At 37.7% G+C, this 18,283-nt stretch overlaps 1 long non-coding RNA gene across 1 annotated transcript; it reads left to right on the plus strand.

Moving 5' to 3' along the window:
* Positions 1 to 4,344: 4,344 nt before the first annotated feature.
* LOC135410620 (uncharacterized) lies at positions 4,345 to 7,257 on the plus strand. Its single transcript, XR_010428789.1, has 3 exons — positions 4,345 to 5,110; positions 5,950 to 6,013; positions 6,893 to 7,257. It is a non-coding gene; the product is annotated as an uncharacterized LOC135410620 (long non-coding RNA).
* The last annotated feature ends 11,026 nt before the right edge of the window (positions 7,258 to 18,283 follow it).

The raw sequence follows: 18,283 nt of genomic DNA on the forward strand, positions 1-18,283 counted from the left end.
GTTAATAGATTTCTTTGTATTTGCCTTGAATCTGATGACTCTTTTACCACAGAGCAAAGTAAAATTGTCTCTGTCATTGCACATTGTAGATACTTTCTCTAGTTCCTTGGATCAATTTTATTTAGTGTATGTTTTGTGGTTATATTAAATATGTGTTGCAATACAAAGTCTTCTACATTCAGCTAATGTGTTTAGATAAAAGTCAGCATCGTTTTTATGGCTCTCATATTCAGGGTCAATTTGTATGAGTGTCAAGTGTGAAAAGATTTTTTTTCTTTTTATTATCAGTCTGGATACCAAACACTGCAGTTACATCTGGAGAAATTACAAGTACTCCCTCTCCTGTGTTCTGCAAATAGATAGCTTACTTCTTGGCATCTGTCTTCTACCATGCTGGCTTGTTCAGTTGAGGGCATAAAGTGCTATTGTAGCATGGAAAACCCTTTCACATAATTTTATCAGGAGCGGATTCAAGTATCAAAACATACAACAGGTTGAAAAAAGCAAGGCGTTAGGGCAAAAATACTATAAAAATGAAAAAAAAAAGATTTTTTACCCTGTTTTTATTTTTTCATTACAAGATACCTCAAGTCTTAAATCCTTATAAATGAATAGCATATTCTACCCATACCCTTTGATCACTTGTTCTCAGAAGAATACTGCTACATACTTGCTTTTTTTTTTTGCTATCTACTAGATTAAAAATAGTCTTTCCTGTCTGAAAACTATATTACATACATACATTCTGTGGGAAACTAAAATGAGTGTTTATGAAATAATGTTCACTTAAGCATCTGGTTTTGTGTAATTGGTGTCATTAAGCATTCCAAATTAGTATACTAATGCAATGAAACTCTACTAAAAAATATGTGTTATGAGTAATCCCCTCGCTTAAGTTTTCAGTGTGAAAAAAACTAAACTTCTTAACGAAAGTGAAGGCTTTACTGGGGAAAAAAAGAAGAAGTCTGATTTATTTTCTGATTTATTTTATAGCTTGGAAATTAATTGTGTTGCATTATCAAGTAATTTTAACTTTGAGTCTGTTTTACACAAGAAATAAAAGAAGGCAGGAGAACAGTTAAAGATTTAGCAACAAACAATTCTCAAAAACTGTCCATTCATGTTGAAAATAACTACTTTGTTTTGAAGTTTGTGATCAATACCATGCTATATATCTTGTAGTGGGTCCCACAGCAAGCATCTCTTCCACTGACTTTATCTCTTAATTATATCAGAACAAGAGGAAGATGGACTAACAGGCACATTTTAAGTGGTTGAGTTCTTTTTCTCAAAATTTTTATTCTAGATAAATGAAAGCTATTAGTTTGTTTCAGGAATAATTACATGTCAGGGACAGAAGAATTTGTAGCAATCTGTCACTAATCCTTTGTCTCTGAATCAATAAAAATATCACTAGAATCTGAGTAATGAACTGCTATAGGAAGGGACACAGTCATAGGAAGAGAGAATTGAGTCTGAGATTTCTGGCACTACATCTTGAACTAACGATATCTGTGTGGAATTTGATTAAGCTTGTGATTTCCATGGTTCACTGTGGCGTGCCAGAAAATACTCCAGCTCTGTGTCTGTGCCCAGGGTAGTAATTTCAGCAGTATTTAGATCCCAGTTTTAATGTCCTGACATGTCCAAAATAACTGAGAGGTATGCCAGTCACTACTGTCACCACAGCAAAGCCTAAGCAAGGCTTGTGCAGTGTTCACTAACTCAGATATATTTTTCAGTTTTAAAATAATTTTATTTTTATATGGAGACTTTTGATATCAATGCTTAATGATCAGATATATGTAATTTTTTCTCCTTGAATATGTCTAGAAGAATCTCAGAATCTGTGGAGTTCTTACCAGGCTGATATTTTGCTATCCATGGAACAGTTTCCAGAAGAGTCCTGTGCACACTGGCCAGCACCCGGAGTTTAGCAGAATGCTAATTTAGGGATTATCAATTGTGAGCTCCTGTTAGCCATTTGCCACCTTCTCTTGAAGGCCTGTAGAAAAGGATTTTGAGGTGGAGCAGAAACCATGACTGATGAACTAACTGTGTCATTTATGCACTGGTGTATGCTAAAGCAATGGATCTGTCATTTATCACTGGAGAAAAAATAGTTGCAGTTCTCTACGCAGTGGCAAATGGAACTGGCAGCTGATAGCCAGTGTTTGCTCTAGGAGTCTCTAAAGCTTTGATTGATTTGGTGTACCTTGTCTGGAGAGAGGATATTCCTAATATAATGGCTGAATTCCAGATATTTACCCAGTTGAGCCAGAGCAGCTGATAGCATCCATTTGCCAAGTAATTGTCTACTAAGGAGTTTTCCAGAATATGCAAACAGAAGACGACTTTTTCCCTGAGCTTCACCTGGCTGTTTCACTGCCTCTAAGCTGAACCTCTGCTGTTCTTTCCTTTGCTTTCCTTTGCGTGATATTGCCTTAAGAGACCACAGAAAACAGGACTCTGAGCCAACTTAATCTATAAGATAAAATAAAGAGTGTAGGTCCTTTAATTTCAGGCCTGAGGCCCACAGGGATACACATGACACGTCTCTTGTGTCCATGGGGTTCCACAAATTAAGGTATTATCCTAACGAATCCCAGATCTATCCGCCCCCCAGCACCTCCCCTGGCACACCCCTCTGGAAATTGAGGCAGGGTGTGGGGAACATTTTTTAGTGATGCTTGATGATGCATCCTGGGAGATGTAGTCCCAAATGTACTCCAATAGACATGGGCAGTGAGATACCCCACGGGGATTGGTCAAGGGAGTCACGTGTTGCTTTGAAGTGCATATAAAAGGCGTTGTTTGCTTCCAATAAAAGGATTTGGTTGCTGAACCCCCAACCAGCCGGGTCGTATGGGTTTATTTATTTATTATATTAATAAAGCCATAGCAGGGGCTCTGGGACCCCCTCTTCCCCATCTTCCTCTTCATCAGTCCTTGGAGCTCCTCCAAAATTCTGGGTTTGAAGGTCGCCGTGCCTGCACGGTATCTTGTTTTCCAGGCCAGGGTGCAGATGTTCTTAAACAGAATGAAGGCCTACCTTGAGGGAAGTCTAAACAAGCTAAGAGAATTTTGAGGGAGTGATATGGAATGGGGTAACAGTGTTGGGAAAATGTGTAAACTACTGTGATAAAGGGTGAGGGATATAATACAGCTACTTTAAAATCTACAAAAAGCTAAAAATCCAAAAAATCCATAGGCATCAATGAACATTCTCACAGGGTGTCTTGGTACACCACTGGGTGATTGGCTGTGGTCTTGGAGAAGCATCCACAAAGAACCTTTCACCACTGGGTTGCAGAAAACTACCTCATATACAGAGTGCAGCTGCTCTCCCTGACTGCTGTGCCAGGGATAGTGCAAGCCCCCAATACGTAACAATGTCCTTCAGATGATCCAGTAGCCAAAGACAGCAACAAAGGGAATTATTTCAGCAGCCGGTCTACAGTAAGTATGAACTGTTGAAAGTAAAGTGTACAGTGTTGAATATCAAAACCCCACAGTTCTCACTAGATGGATTTAAATTCATTCTTGAGAACTTAATGCATCTCTGGGAGGAAACTTGAATGACTCTGGAAGGACTATTACTAAAGATAAATGGGAGTCATTGCTGATGGCAGGGTATTTTACACTGTGTAGCCATTATTCTCTCACATTTCCATCTGTTGTTTGTTTAATGTGGCCTGTTATGTTTGTGCTAAGAGATTAGCAGGTTAACTAAAATGTTAATGTGAGCTCTAGCAGAGCCCAGAGAAAAAGTGGAAGTGGAGTGTGTGAATGTTAGAAGCCTATTATCTAAAATTTACAAATGCAGAAGGAACAATCCATTGCCTGCAGCTAGCAAAGTGTTTTGATTAGACGAGGACTACACAGACATCCATTATCCGTAAAAAGAGTGCTGGGCAGTTAGACATTTCATCTGTTATTGCCATCTACCTTCCAAACTTCCTTTCCCTACCTTTTCAGAGAAAACATATTGTGCAGAAATATTCTGCTGACATATAGAAGTAATAGCCCTACACATCCTTTGGTGGTGTGGGCTAGAAGGGGGATCCAGGGTACTACAGGCCTATCAGTCTGACCTCTTTAAGGAGCAGATCATCTTGAATGCCATCATACAGCACATACATGCGGGATAACCAGGGGATCAGGCCCAGCCTGCATGTGTTTGTAAAAAGTCCTGCTTGACCAGCCTGATCTCCTTGCATGACAAACTGGCCCACTTAGTGGATGAGGGAAGGGCTGTGGATGTTGTTTACCTTACTAAAGCCTTTGGCACCACTTCCCATAGCATTCTTCTGAAGAAACTGGCTGCTCATGGCTTAGATGGCTACACCATTCCCTGGGTAAAAACCAGCTGGATGACTGGGCCCAGAGAGTGGTGGTGAAGGAGTTACATCCTACTGGCAGCCAGTCACAAGAGATACTCCACAGAGCTCAGTATTTGGGCCAGTTCTGTTTAATGTTTTTGTCAATGATCTGAACAAGGGGATCATTCAGTTTGCTGACGACACCAGGTTGGGTGGGAGTGTTGATCTGCTGGAGGGTAGGAATACTCTGCAGAGGGACCTGGACAGGCTGGATTGATGGGACAAGGCCAACATGTATGCGGTTCAACAAGGATAAATGCCGGGTCCTGCGCTTGGCTCACAGCAACCCCGTGAAGCAGTACAGGCTGGGGGAAGAGTGGCTGTAAAGCTATCCAGTGGCAAAGGACTTGGGGATACTGTTTGACAGCTGGTTGAACATGAGCGAGTAGTGTGTCCAGGTGACCAAGAAGGCCGTGATTGTCCTCAATGATTTTAAAGATCTTTTCCAACCTAAACAATTCTATGATCTATGAGTTTGTAATTTTGTTTTGTCCTTCTGTAACTGATTTTTTGAACCTAAGGACCAAGAGAAGCCGTAAAACAAACCAATGACAAACTATTGCTTGTGGTTGGTAACTATAGTGATCTCTGGCAACTGTAGTGATGTCTGAGAGAAGTGGAGAACGGACCTGGTCTATTGATAGAACCAGAGAAAAGAATAGTGTGATACACCCTCAGGAAACATGATTCATACCTACGCTGCCTTCTTTTTTAGTAGTTCCTGTGAGGTAAGATTTTCCCCGATTTCTAACCCCCTGCAAAATTGCCATTTTTACATCTATGTGGCTCATTCAAGGATCAATGACCCCTGACATCTCAGCTGTGACTTATCAAAGCATGGAAATACTTTGATGCTATATGCAGGATGTGAGCTAATTAATGTAAAATTTCAGACGAAAATAGTTAGGGACTGCAGGCAATACATTTTATGAGAATGTAAAATCACAGTAGTGCTTTGATTTAGGTCTCTGGCTTCACCAAAATTACCTTTGATTTTTGTAAGTGTGGTCGTACAAAATTGTAGTTTACCTTTGTTTAGCTGATGATCTACTTTTATTGTTGCAAATTTTCAAAGAGAAGAATGTAATGCACCCTTGTTCAGTGTACTTTTAATCAAACCAGGAGCAGCTTCTTTTTCCTTGGTTACTTCCATTCCTTTATTGCAAAACACCTTGAAAGAAGTAACAGACATTATTGACCAATACCTTCTTTTGAAAACATGTTTGAAAACATAGGTGGGGGACTGGGAACTTTTAGCAGTACAGATTGTACATGAAATTTCTAGATGCAAGTAATGTTTCATTAGTGAAAAATGGCAGTAGTGGAGTTGGTAGCTTTTGTTTGCTGTCTGTGAACTTGGCAATTATCTCTCCTGTCTTTTCCTCTTTTGTGATTAAACCTCCTTTTTTTGTGACTTGCATTTTCCAGTTCCTTGAACTGTGTTTTCTATTGCATAGTGATTCGGGTGAGGCCTTGGAAAGATTGGGAAGGGTGGAAAATGTGCATCACATATCCTGCAGGCTGTGGTTATATTTGCTTTACCTTGACTAGGGTTCTCCTTTTCCAGACCAGCTGCTATTGATTATGTTCATCATGTCCTACACCCTAATCTGGGAAAGACACCTCTCTTTGTAAGTATGTTGATAACCTGGATCATGCAAAATGACTGTTTTTATGCTCCTGATATTTGTGATAGACTCTCCTTTACATCCCATTTTCATTTGGGAAAGGGATGGACCAGCACTCACAGACTGAATCTTCTGTATTATTCAGTGCCTTAAGAGGTTCCTTACTCCCAGAGCAGGATGAGAAAATGCCTTAACACACTCTCCATTTGTTGCCTGTTGTCTAATGCATACCACTCTACTTTTCCAGTTCCTAACCAGATACATGCAGTCGTAGAAATCTAAATTGTTACTGAAATATTAAATAAAAAATTTACTTTAGACTACTATATCTGTATTTCTACATCTATTTTAAAATAAAAAAGGAAGAATGAAGGTCAGAAAAACATGGTAATGACAGTGGTTAGCAGATTATGGTGTTAAATGATCTTTGGAGAATCTCTTAAGTGAGAGATGAAGAGGAGATGAATAAAAAGATATTACTAAAATTGCCTTGTTAAAACTTCATCCTGGGACCACATCCTGCTTTCACTAATGCCCAGTTGTTTAATCAGTTCTGAAATGATGTCAGGAGTGTGTGGGCTTTTCTTTGCTATACCAAAATCATGTTCAGCTCTATACTCCAAAAAAACCAAACCAAACCAAAACAAAAACCCAAGTGAATTCTGTTTCTGTGTAAACATCTTTATTTCTCTGCTAATCAGTGTTATGTTGGCTAGCAAAGTAAGGAGAGATGAAAGCTTAGATCTACAGTGTTACATGGCATTGATAGGCATAAAATAGGAATGATTTAGAGAAAACATTATCTAAATGATGAATAGCTAGAGGGGGGATGGGTGACTAAGGCTGAGCAGATGTAGGAATTTTGCTGTTTTCTTCCTGCAGGCTCTGTGAGAGGAAACCTGGATCCAAACTGGTATTCTGACCTAATCTGTGCAATGAGACAAGTTGGGTGCTACAGTCTAATCCATGATCTCTGCCTGGCTGAGATCAGCCCATGTTAAAAATCAGTCTCAACCACTGTAGATTTTATGTATGGATCCAAGACACATCAAAGCATTTTCGTGACTCCAGAATCACAATAAATCATTACATCCAAAATTAGATTTTGGGTCATTTTTATGTTTGTTAGTATGCTTTTCTTTCTTCACAATTATAGATCAACTTCAGTCAAGTGATGTTTTCATTTCAACACTGTTGTTTTGTTCAAATGTATTGAAACACTGAGCAAGTTTACATGCAAAATTCAAAACATGAGATAAAGGTCAGTCTAAACCCATAATTTATTTGTATGACTTGGAGTTTAAATAAGAGTAAACAGAAAATTCAACAATAAAACTACCAGGTTTCCAAGAAAACAAGTAATGGTATTTTAGTTTTTAAACACCAAATCCAGCTGTTAAGTCCCACTCGATATTACTGAAGTGTTGTCAAAATTAAGCACAGCAAATGATGTGACTCTAAATATCTAAACTATCCATATTGAAAAAAGAATTATCCTACACTGGTGTTGACATGCTCATGCTTGCTCTGTATCTTTTTCTCATGTCTCGCAAGCTGTTAGGTATTTTGTGTGGTAGCCTGGATTCCCTAGTTGTATGAAATACGCATCAGGATACTTTTGTCAAAGTCTTATACTCTTCAGAATGTCTTTCCCCCTATTTCACAGTCAATGTGTAGAACAAAGCAAGCAGTCATTCAGAGGGCATTATGGACATTTCAGTTTTTTCCCTGGCTTAAGGGTTTGTTTTGTATTTAAATTATCTGTGTAGTAATTGGCTATTAGGTGCTGCTCAATAAGTCAAAGTAAGTTTTAGGTCACAACACATATTCCCAAAAATTCTGTTGCTTGAGCATCATAGTGCAATGTCACAGTTTGTCTGAAGGTGAAACAGATGTATTTTGTTTTACTAACCAATTGAAGGGAAAAGAAAGACTAAGAATATGATGAAGGCTGTCCATTATTTAAAGTTCCACCTTACTTACCTTTGGCCAGAAAACTGATGGGACCTTTGGCGAAAGATCCATGTTGTTGCAATTGCACATGAGTATAGATAAAATAACATTCTTTGTATATGACTGTACAAAAAAATTCATAGTTCATGAAGTAGGGCTTGCCTTCTAAAAGTAAACAGTGATTGTTCCATCAAAGCCTCTGTTAACTTGGTTTTTTACACTGTGTCACTGTCAGAAATTATTTCAAGAAGCAATAGGTTTAAGTCGCTCAACATAAGCCTTTCATAATTCTTGGGCACTGCTTTTTGCTCAAAAAGGAGAGGAAAGGGGAAATGAGGAATTGAGGCTGAAAAGTCTGTTACATGGAGATGCAGTATGATCACTGTATTCCCAAAACTTTTAAAAGGAATTTTTGACTAGCAGCTATGACATAAATTCTCAAGGTAGTGAGCTAGATAACTTCTAATTTACTCTTGTCCCTGGGTGCTGATTTTGATCACTGAGTGCTGATTTGATAGCAAAAGATAGATATAAGATCTCATTTCAAGTGTAAAATGAGAATCCACTTTCTGTATATGCATAGATAAAGTTCTTCACATATTAATGACATACTGTGCAAAAAGTTAGCTATGAAATACTAGAAGCAACCAATTCTAAAGCCCTGACAGTGTCTTCATACATCACTCTGAATGGAGGATTTGTTCTCAGAGAGAATTCTTTAGATAGATAGGTTTATCTGTATAGACCTATTACACATTCTGTGGAGTAGATATTCCTCTCCTAACATGAATAAGTGCTGTCATGAAATAGAACATCACCTTTCAACTCCATTTGGTCTATCAATGGAACATCAGCCTTCAATGGAACATCACCCTTCAACTCCATTTTGGCCTATCAATTTTATGCTAATGTAGTTTGAAACTAACATTTTTTTACCATGTGTCTCAGGACCTCCTTAAGTTAAAATTTCTTTATGTGGTGGGTATAATGTGGGCCGTGTCACATTTTTCTGGACTCTGCAGGAGAAATGAAAAATTGTATAGTTCTTTCTTTTCAGCTATTTGAATTAAAACTAAGATATTTTGTCTCTGTCTTTTACTTATTTCTGTACAAGCTACAGAACTTTGATCAGAGGTGCTTGGAAACAAAGAGGTTTCGTGCTATTAAAATTAAGGTTCTGCTTATTTCCTTAGACAGAGTTTTGGGCATTAAAGATGAGTTTGTGTTTTGTCTCCATTCTCTACTTTGCATGAATATCAGTAGGCATAAAAAAATTGTCTTAATTCAATTCTTTGTGCATACTGAAAGCTTATCCAAATACTTATTTAGAAATGTCAGTGGAAATGGAGTAAGATAAGGCATTCTCCAGAAGTTTAACATTCTTCTTTGTCTCACTTTCAAATCATTATATGAAAAACTGAGAGAGATTTGGGTACTTTTGTTTTGGAGCTGTAATGTTCTAACCCTATAGAGGCAAATCCACACAGTGAAAGCTGATGTGATCCAGCTGCTTGGCACTTTGTGACCTTTAGATACCAGTAAGCTTTACAGTTACACAAAACCTTAGCATTTCATAGGTCCAAATATCTGATAGATTGCGGCAGTCATATCTGTCCTTTGCCAAAACTTCTCTTTATGCAAATAGAGAGAAATGCTCAAAAGTCACTTGAATTTCAGTGCTATCTCCATAGGGGTATGGAGATATGGAGTACATGCCCACTGGGGCAATGTGCTTTAGGTACCTTCCTGTGTCATGACTGGCATGGAAGTGGGCAGCTTATGCATTTGTCACCACTGCCCTTCAGAGAATCCATAGTAAAATCTCTTCAATGTAGGCTGAGCAAAGAATTCTGTGGGGATGCTGTATTTTAGCCTCAAAGTGAGATAGACTGCCAGAACAGGAACAGGTTTATTGCAACACTTGGAAAGGCACAGAGGTGCCAGCTCTTGATCAGGTGCAGCAAATATAGTCCAAGAATTACCTTCCTGGAAGGGAATTGGCCAACAGAAAGACCAATGTGAAAGGCATGAGCCAAACAAAACTGCAAAGTGGGCTGGGCAAGTGTGCTCAGGCAGCACCTGCCAGGAAAGGAGAGGCCGCATCCATATGTTCCAAAATGGGATTACATCCAATTGGCAGAAGCCTTATTGGGTGTTTTCAAAGAAATCTGCATCCCTATGTAACCCCCTAGACTTGCTACACTATACTGTCTGTATGATATTCTCAGGACTAGCCTTGGTCCAGACATGACCTTATGTATTTCAGAGCTGTTTGAGACACGGTTCTGTGGCTGCTCTGGCTTCTTGATCATTTTACTGGCTTCTTATAGCAACCAGTTTAGCATCATCACAAAGATCAATCATCATCCACTGTCCCAAGGCTTTTGTCATTGTGGATTGTTCATTGTATAAGTAAAATTCATCCTGCACCACAGAAACCTACAATTTATATCAGTGAATATATACTGCCCCTTAAATATAATGGCTGAGTGCAATGTAAACATTACTCCTTATGTCCTGCCATTCCTGGTTTATGATTCATCATATTCCACCTTCAGCAGGCTGGACTGTTTTTTTGCTTGTCTAAACTCTGTATGCATTATGTAGGACCTGAAGTACATTCCTTAGTTGGATTAAACAGCCCTCTCCCTCTACTGCCTCCTTCCTTCCTAGCATGGGTAAGTACCTAAAGTACAGATCCTGCAGTTAGCATCCCTGGAATAGGTTAAAGTTGATTTGCTTTTGTATTGTTGTGTGTCCTTTCAAGATAGCACATGTATATGTAAGAATATTTTCTCCCCCCTGATTTAGTGGTCCCGATATAACCAGTGCCTATTTGTTAGTCCAGATTTGTGCTACAAAATGGGTCTTGAAAAAGGAGTGAGGAAAATAATGGGAAAAATCTAAGTCATTCTCTGGAAGTGGCAGTCTTTCTTTACTGACTGTAGAGGGAGTTGAGACTCTAATTTAGGTGTTTTAATTAAGTGCCATTATTATGTGGTAAGGATTCAAGTGCGGGAATCCACTGGAACAAAAATGTTTGTATGTATGTGACCACAAGGGAAGTAAAGCAGTAGACTGTATATGTTTGCTTGTATGCCAGGTGTGATCTGACATTCCATAAATTTCACATAGCCTTAGGGAGGAAAAATGGGGGAAATTGCTGAAGTTACACACTAAGGAAACATCTTTCATTGTGTTAGTTTTGCAGCCTATCTGTCCAATTTTGAGTCTGCAACATCCACAAATCTTGCAGTCTTTAAGCTCCTCGGTGTTACAGAAGTAAGGAAAAAGTTCCTTTCCATTATCAAAGTATATGTGTAACAGGAGATTTATGAAAACAAACAGTAAAAATGAAACAAAACCATAGAAGCTATCAATTCATCATTCAAATAATGAGCCAGAGCAAAGTGACTTTTAACATCACCATAAATGAGTATTCGCATTGGATTAAAAGAAAATTTATGGAAAAGTGAAAGTAGGTAAAGGTAGCTGAAATCTCTCATTTCTACTTACACAACATTTACAGCTGCTGTTAAAATAAGATTTTTACTGTGCAAAGGAGGAGTCTTTCAGCAAAGCCAAAATTCATTTTGTATATGACCTTTAAAAGTCATCAGTTTCAGATGACCTCCTCACATACAATGTAGTAGCCCTTTTCAGGTAGTAATGAACTGTCTGCTCCAATACTTCGAGGTAGAGCAGCAGTTAAAGTTATAAATATGGAGAAAATAAGCTCCCAGGCTTATCTCATTGGCTTCACCTTTTAAACAACATCAGACCTGTACAACAAACTAAGTTAATATAGCCACTAACTGAAGTTATCAAGGCACCAGAAGCAGAATGCCTTTCATTTTTCATTTAAGGAAAATGTGTGGCAAAGCCTAACTTGTAAATACGTTGAAGAGTGATAAATTCTTTTTATACTTGGCACTGACTAGAGAATAGATTTTAAATTTTTAAAGTGCTATACTACTACTGGTTGCTTCCTGTCAATATTAATATTAGAGAACAGTAAACTAATCCAGTATTTACATGATGGGGGAGGCACACTTGGTACAAAATAAAGCATAGCATCATTTCAATTAATGAAAACATCAGTTTTTAAACTCCTCTTGAAAATGCTGAAGAAAGTATTTTGATATGTATCACTTCGAAGAAAATGTTGCTAATACTCTATGACTTGCTTTCAAGATAAAATCTGTTCACTAGTGTAGAGAAACCATTTTTGAAAATGCAGAATATTAAAATGAAAAGAGTCAGTCAATGAAAGTACTGTGAGGGGGAAAACTCATTTTTTAAAAGTAAGGGTGTTGGGATCAGGGACTTAATTTATTTACTGTGTTCTGGAGGGTTTAGAAAGATATAGGTTTACATTTTTCCAGGCTGTATGTATTTGAGGATAAACTGAAGTTGAATTGTTTCAGTTCATTATAATTGTTTTGGGGAGCACTGAGAACAGTCCATAGAATAGCACACAAGATTACAAAAAATGTTATAAACTGCAGTTAGTCTAATTCCTGTATAAATAAGAAATGTCTACCAGCTCTGGTTAAAGTTTTGTTAAAAATAGTTTTTTTAAAACCTTAATACAGCATTTCTACAATGAATATTTATTTCACTTCATACTGTTTTTCAAAGATATTAATTTTTATCTCGTGTTTTGTTGTCTAAAGAAGCAATTTAAAATATTACTTGCACATTAAACTGATAGTGTGGTTAACTTTGTACATTAACATTTTCTGTTTAGTTAATTTGGGATTTCTTGTATCTATAAACCCAGAATGATAAATCAGTTAATGAAACTGTTTAACATCTGTGTGTCATCCAATTTTTATCCTTCAAGTCTTAAAGAGTTTTGCTAATTATTTCACAAAGAACAGAGAAGAAGCTTGCAAAAGTGGAAGTTTTGATAAGAAATCAGTTGTTCATATTAAATAATTGAAGAGGAAAAATGGATGGGTGATGGTTGATAACTGTTTAATAAATCAAATATGCTTGTCCTTGGAAACTCATTTACTGATATTTGATGTTTGCAGTTTCCAGTGCCTATGTTTAATAAAGTTGGGGTGCCTAGAGGAGCTGCTTCATTTTCTGTACAATCAGAATTCCTTAAATGATCGATGGTTAGCTGTACCTGATGCAGGAGCCCCTGTGAAAAAAAACACAACTGTACTGAAAAAGTACAGTTGTACTGAAAGTGCTGAAAAGGTGGTTTGGACAGTTATTCTCAACTATCATATTTCCCGAATATTTGTCTTTCCAACAGGAAGAATATTATCTCAAGGGGGTTTTTTTGTTTGTTTGTTTTTCTTTTCCTCTCACTTTCCTAAAATTTGATATCATAGGATTTTTTAAAAAGCAAAAAAAGTGTGTGTAAAACATGTTGGAGGTTGGAAGGAACCATAGGATGTCATCTGGTCCAATTCTTCTGCTCAAGCAGGGTCATCCAGACCTGGTTGTCCAGGACTTTGTTCAGACAGCTTTTGAATGTCTCCAGTGAATGACTTGACAAAATGTCCAGGCAACCTGTGCTAGTTCTCAGTCATCCTCTCAATAGCAAAGTGTAGAACTCTGATGTGCAGAGAGCAACTCCTGATTTTCAGTTTGTGTCCTTTGCCTCTTGAACCACTCATGGCATCTTATTTCATTGTTCCTATAACAGCAAATTTATCCTCTCAAAGAAACTCATCAAAAAACCCTTGAAACCCCTAAAAAATATTTACAAAAGAGGCCCAAATATGAATTGGTATATCTTAGATAGAAGGTGATGGTGTACAAGACTACTTTGTGCCTCGTTAGACAATGCTCTCTGAGCAGCTTGACTGTAAACTGCATAGGCAGCCTCTTGATTCCTCCATTCCTGAAACAGGGAATATATAGTTTGCTCTGTTACAGAGTAAAATGGCCAAGTCTAAGTCTGTGGAGAAGCTTTATGTGAATTCAGCTGTTACAGTTCAGTGAAAAAAGTGTGGCCTTATAATTCCTATAGTTAAATTCAGTGAGCTTTCACTGGCATTGTGTGGATGATAGCTAAAAGACACCTTAATTTATCTCCTGCCCATATATTGACTCCTGTGCAATGCTTTCCTGTGGCATTGGGCAGCTGTATGGACTTTAGAAATCAATAGATGTAACTAGAAAGTTTTGAGATTTTAGGAGTTCAGTAAGAAGTTTTAATGTAAAAGGTATTTCTGTTATTACAGAATTAGACTCTGGTTGTGTTTCAAACTTCTACTGAAGCCTCATGCCATTATTAGAACTCTTGAAAATCCATCTTGGAAAAAAAGAAACCCTTCAGGGATGACAGTAGCCCATATTCTCTTCTAAAGTTAGTGTTAAAAACTATTTTATTCCTTATATAAAAAAGCAAATGGATAATGTAAAAAAAATAGTTTGAAGAACTATTTTGATTTAAATCAATTGGAAGAAGAATTGTGTTTATAATTGTGCTTCCAGATAACATATGTGCATAAAGAATATTAAAAAGAATACAGTACAGCTACGGTATATAGTTCTGCTTGAAGAGATTGCTGTGATGTCAGTGTTTGCAGAAAACACAGCCAACAGAAAACTTCTAGATTGTAAATCCAGTCCCTTATTATTACAGTTAGAAACTGCAGATTATAATTCTTTTCATAAATGTCACCTTTTTGGGTCTGAAGTTTATTTGTATTCAGACTTGGCTGTCTTGTCTTTTCTTGTTCTTCTGTCTCCCTCCTACAATGCTGTTTAATCTTTTATTTCCTTCCTAAAATTACCCACTGTTAATTCATACCTGTATATTCTGGATCCTTGGTCTTTATTTTAAATAGCTATTCTCCATTCCTGATGTATGTTCCTAGATGTATTTACAGACAGTAACGAGGTCTTCTGGAATTAGTTCTTTTAAAATAAGTATCACACTAATTACCTTCTTGCAAATCTTACAGGCTGGAAGCCCCTCTCTACTCTGGACTACTAGATTTTCTAACTTTGTTTGCAGGGTGGTCTTTGTTTTCCTGATTCTCTACCCTGTAGGAGCAGATGCTCAAGGGGTTACAGGCAGAGAAGATGAAGGTAGGAATACTCTGAGCTTCCCTGCTGGCAAGGTGTGATGGGTTGACCCTGGCTGGCTGCCAGGTGCCCACCAAGCTGCTCTATTGCTCCCCTTCCCAGCTGGAGACAGGGGAGAGGGAATAAGATGGAAAATGACTCTTAGGTTACAATAAGGCAGTTTACTGAAGTGAAAGTTTGTACACACACGTTTATTCTCTACTTCCAGTTAGCAAGCCATGTTTGGCTACTTCCTGGGAAGCAGGGCTTTCAGCACACATTGTGGTTTCTTCAGAAGCCAAATATTGTAAATAATTAATTCCCTCTCCTTTCTCCTCCTTTCCTTGGCTTTTATACCTGAGCTGACATCATATGGTATGGAATATTCCTTTGGTTAGTTTGGGTCAGCTGACCTGATTGTGTCCTCTCTCAGAATCTTGCCCTGGATGGAAGGGGATGGTAATGTGGGGAGACAGTGCTAATGCCATGCCAGCACTGCTCAAGCAGAAGCCAAAACACTGGTGTGTTATCAACACCCTTATAGCTACCAATGCAAAGCACGGTACTGTGAGGGCTACTGTGGGGAAATGAACTCCATCAGACTCCATACACAAGGGTTATGCGGTTACCTACCTATGACACCTATACTCCTGTGGTTTTATATTCAAGACCTTCAGGAAAATTGCTTTCCTTTGCCTTTATTTTTCATTAGCATTTGAGGAAATACTTTGTCTTTGCAAGTGTTGAGCTAATCTCACTCTCAACACCTGCGTTAAAATGGATTCATTTCATAAAAGAGAAGCAAGAATATCATCTTTGTTTCCTACAGTTAGATTCCAAAAGACATTAGAAGGCAAAATCGGACAAACATCTGACTGAATTCCTAGCTATTTATTAGAATTCCAATGATGATTAAATGTCATTGACTTATAAACCACCCTTTCTTAGTTCTTTTCAAAGGCTATGTCATACTTTTCCCTTCTCCAAAAAAGAAAGGGGTAGTATTAACAGGTGTAAGTATTAAATGTTCCCACAGTTGATACCTTTACACCAGAGCTATAAATGGATAACTGCAATCCAGGGACACACTCTTTTGCTAGCAGAGCAGAACTACAGATCAGACTTACAGGGAGCAGAAGGTAGAACAAGCTTTCAGCCAGACTGCCTCTACCACCTTGCTAAACATTTTACAAATGCGATTAAAGGTCCCTTATTGTATCTGAGAAGAATTTAGAATGGGCTTAGATGGGGAATGTCCCCCGTTCCCCGTGTCTTCCCTGTGAAGGAAATAGGTCATAAGCATAACTGCGTTCTGATGTCTGGATTTCTCGCTTGACAGTCCTCTGTCACAATCTGTGAATGAAATTCAAAATAGTTTGAGGGCATCACGGCTGAAAAGCAGGAAGATTCAAGAGGTTGTTGGAAATCACTTTCTCCTGGAGTTCTTTGTTCAGTTTGTTCTCCTAGTTCACCAGGAGGAGGTGTGAATAAATTCAGCCCTCAAAAAGGAAGTAAACCACAGAAACACTTACTTACAAAGGTCACAGAAACGCTTGAAAAATCCTTGCCCAACAACTTATAGGAACTTAGATAATGATGCCTGATATCAAAAGAGAGGAGCTTAAATTAACAAGACTGCTATGATTGTATGGTACATAGAATTACAGTACATTAAATAACTGTAACTGAATTGGGCACAGTTATTTCTTCTTTTGAGAAAGCGCTGTTGCCTGTACCTGAGAGGATTTTTGTCCATATCCTTTGTCAAATCTCTGTTTATGGTCTCTTTTTGTGTGTTTCTTCTAAACCAGATGTCAGTTGGCCATCTTTGTTTTAATGTTTCAAAGGATCAGAAGTATGAAGAAAACTTTGAACTATCTAGTGACATGGAAGACAGGTCTATTACAGTTCAACAAAGTCAATAAAGACTATGAAAGTAAACAGTCTGTATTAATGCTTAGGCATTACTGACTTTCTGACTCCTGGGCACCAAAAGATTAATCAGCTTTTATTCTCACAGAAGAAATCACTTAGGTTTTGGGTTTGGATTTTTTTTTTTTTCCGTAAGAGGCATTTTTGGTTTCCTGCCAACACTAGTAAAATTGCACAAACAGACAAATTGCACTGGGATAGTATCTGTAGTCTGTGAGGGGAGAGGCTGCTTGCAACATACATTTTTATAACATGCTTTAAAAGAGATGTGATTTGCACTTTTTGACACTGAATTCCTTTATCACAGCCAACCAAAGCAAAGCAAATCACAGAGTGTGCTTTTGTGTGTTATACAGAATTTATATATGCTTCCTCAGGTTTTATCTCATCTGGGAATTTATATTGATTAAATGTGTGATTGGAACGACCCATTACATTGGAACGACTCAGATTACAAACATCTAGGGCTTTCTTTTCATCTTTCTTTCTAGTCCCATTAGTTCATTAGATATATTTCTACGTGAGATTTAGAAATGCAGGCTTTTGCGAAAAATGTGGTAGTAGATATTGTTGTCACAGTTTTTCTCTTCCAGCTATACTTGGGGTTTTCTGTGAAAAAGCTGTCAGCTAAGGAGCAGTAGTATGAAAGCGGTCTTCTTCTAAATTGTATGCATTTTATCATGTTTTTCTGTTTGCTTCCTGCGCTGATTCTGTAATGTTGTTAGAGGTTGTTAGACGTTACATTTATTTTATACTTCTCTTTGCAGTGCCTTATCAATATATATATTCCTATACATTAACCGCAAGTTTTGATTTATAGTGTTTCTTGATGTAATTCAGGAAGAAATAGCTGATCTAAAGAGTTTCAGGTGGTTGATTGACTGTGAGCAAAAGCATGTCATATTCAAAATGTTTCTTTGTGATGACTTGAATAGCCATTTAAGTTTTACAAATTACCTGTTATTTCAATCATGTGGACTGGTGAAAAAATATAGCATTGAGTGTATAGATTTCCTACAAGGTGCTTCTGTTCTACCACTGTAATTAACATAATTTCTATCTTAATAATGGCATTTTCTGTTGCTTAGAAGTCAGTACTGTACTTTCTTCTAATGCTAATGGATTTTTTAATGGATATGGAAGTATGCATTACTTTATAGGTTGGGTCAAACCAACAAAGGTATATGAATCCCTACATGAAATCATCAGATATGTTTGCCTCCCTAGAAATCCCCTATTTGCGAAAATAATTTAGCCAGTGCCACTTTTTTTTTTTTTATTATCAAAAATACCCACCTATTAATGTGGGTGAGGAACACACATATTCATCTGATAGTGAATACAGAGGCTAGA

The sequence above is a fragment of the Pseudopipra pipra genome, chromosome 3, assembly GCF_036250125.1.
Source record: "Pseudopipra pipra isolate bDixPip1 chromosome 3, bDixPip1.hap1, whole genome shotgun sequence".
NCBI lineage: Eukaryota > Metazoa > Chordata > Aves > Passeriformes > Pipridae > Pseudopipra > Pseudopipra pipra.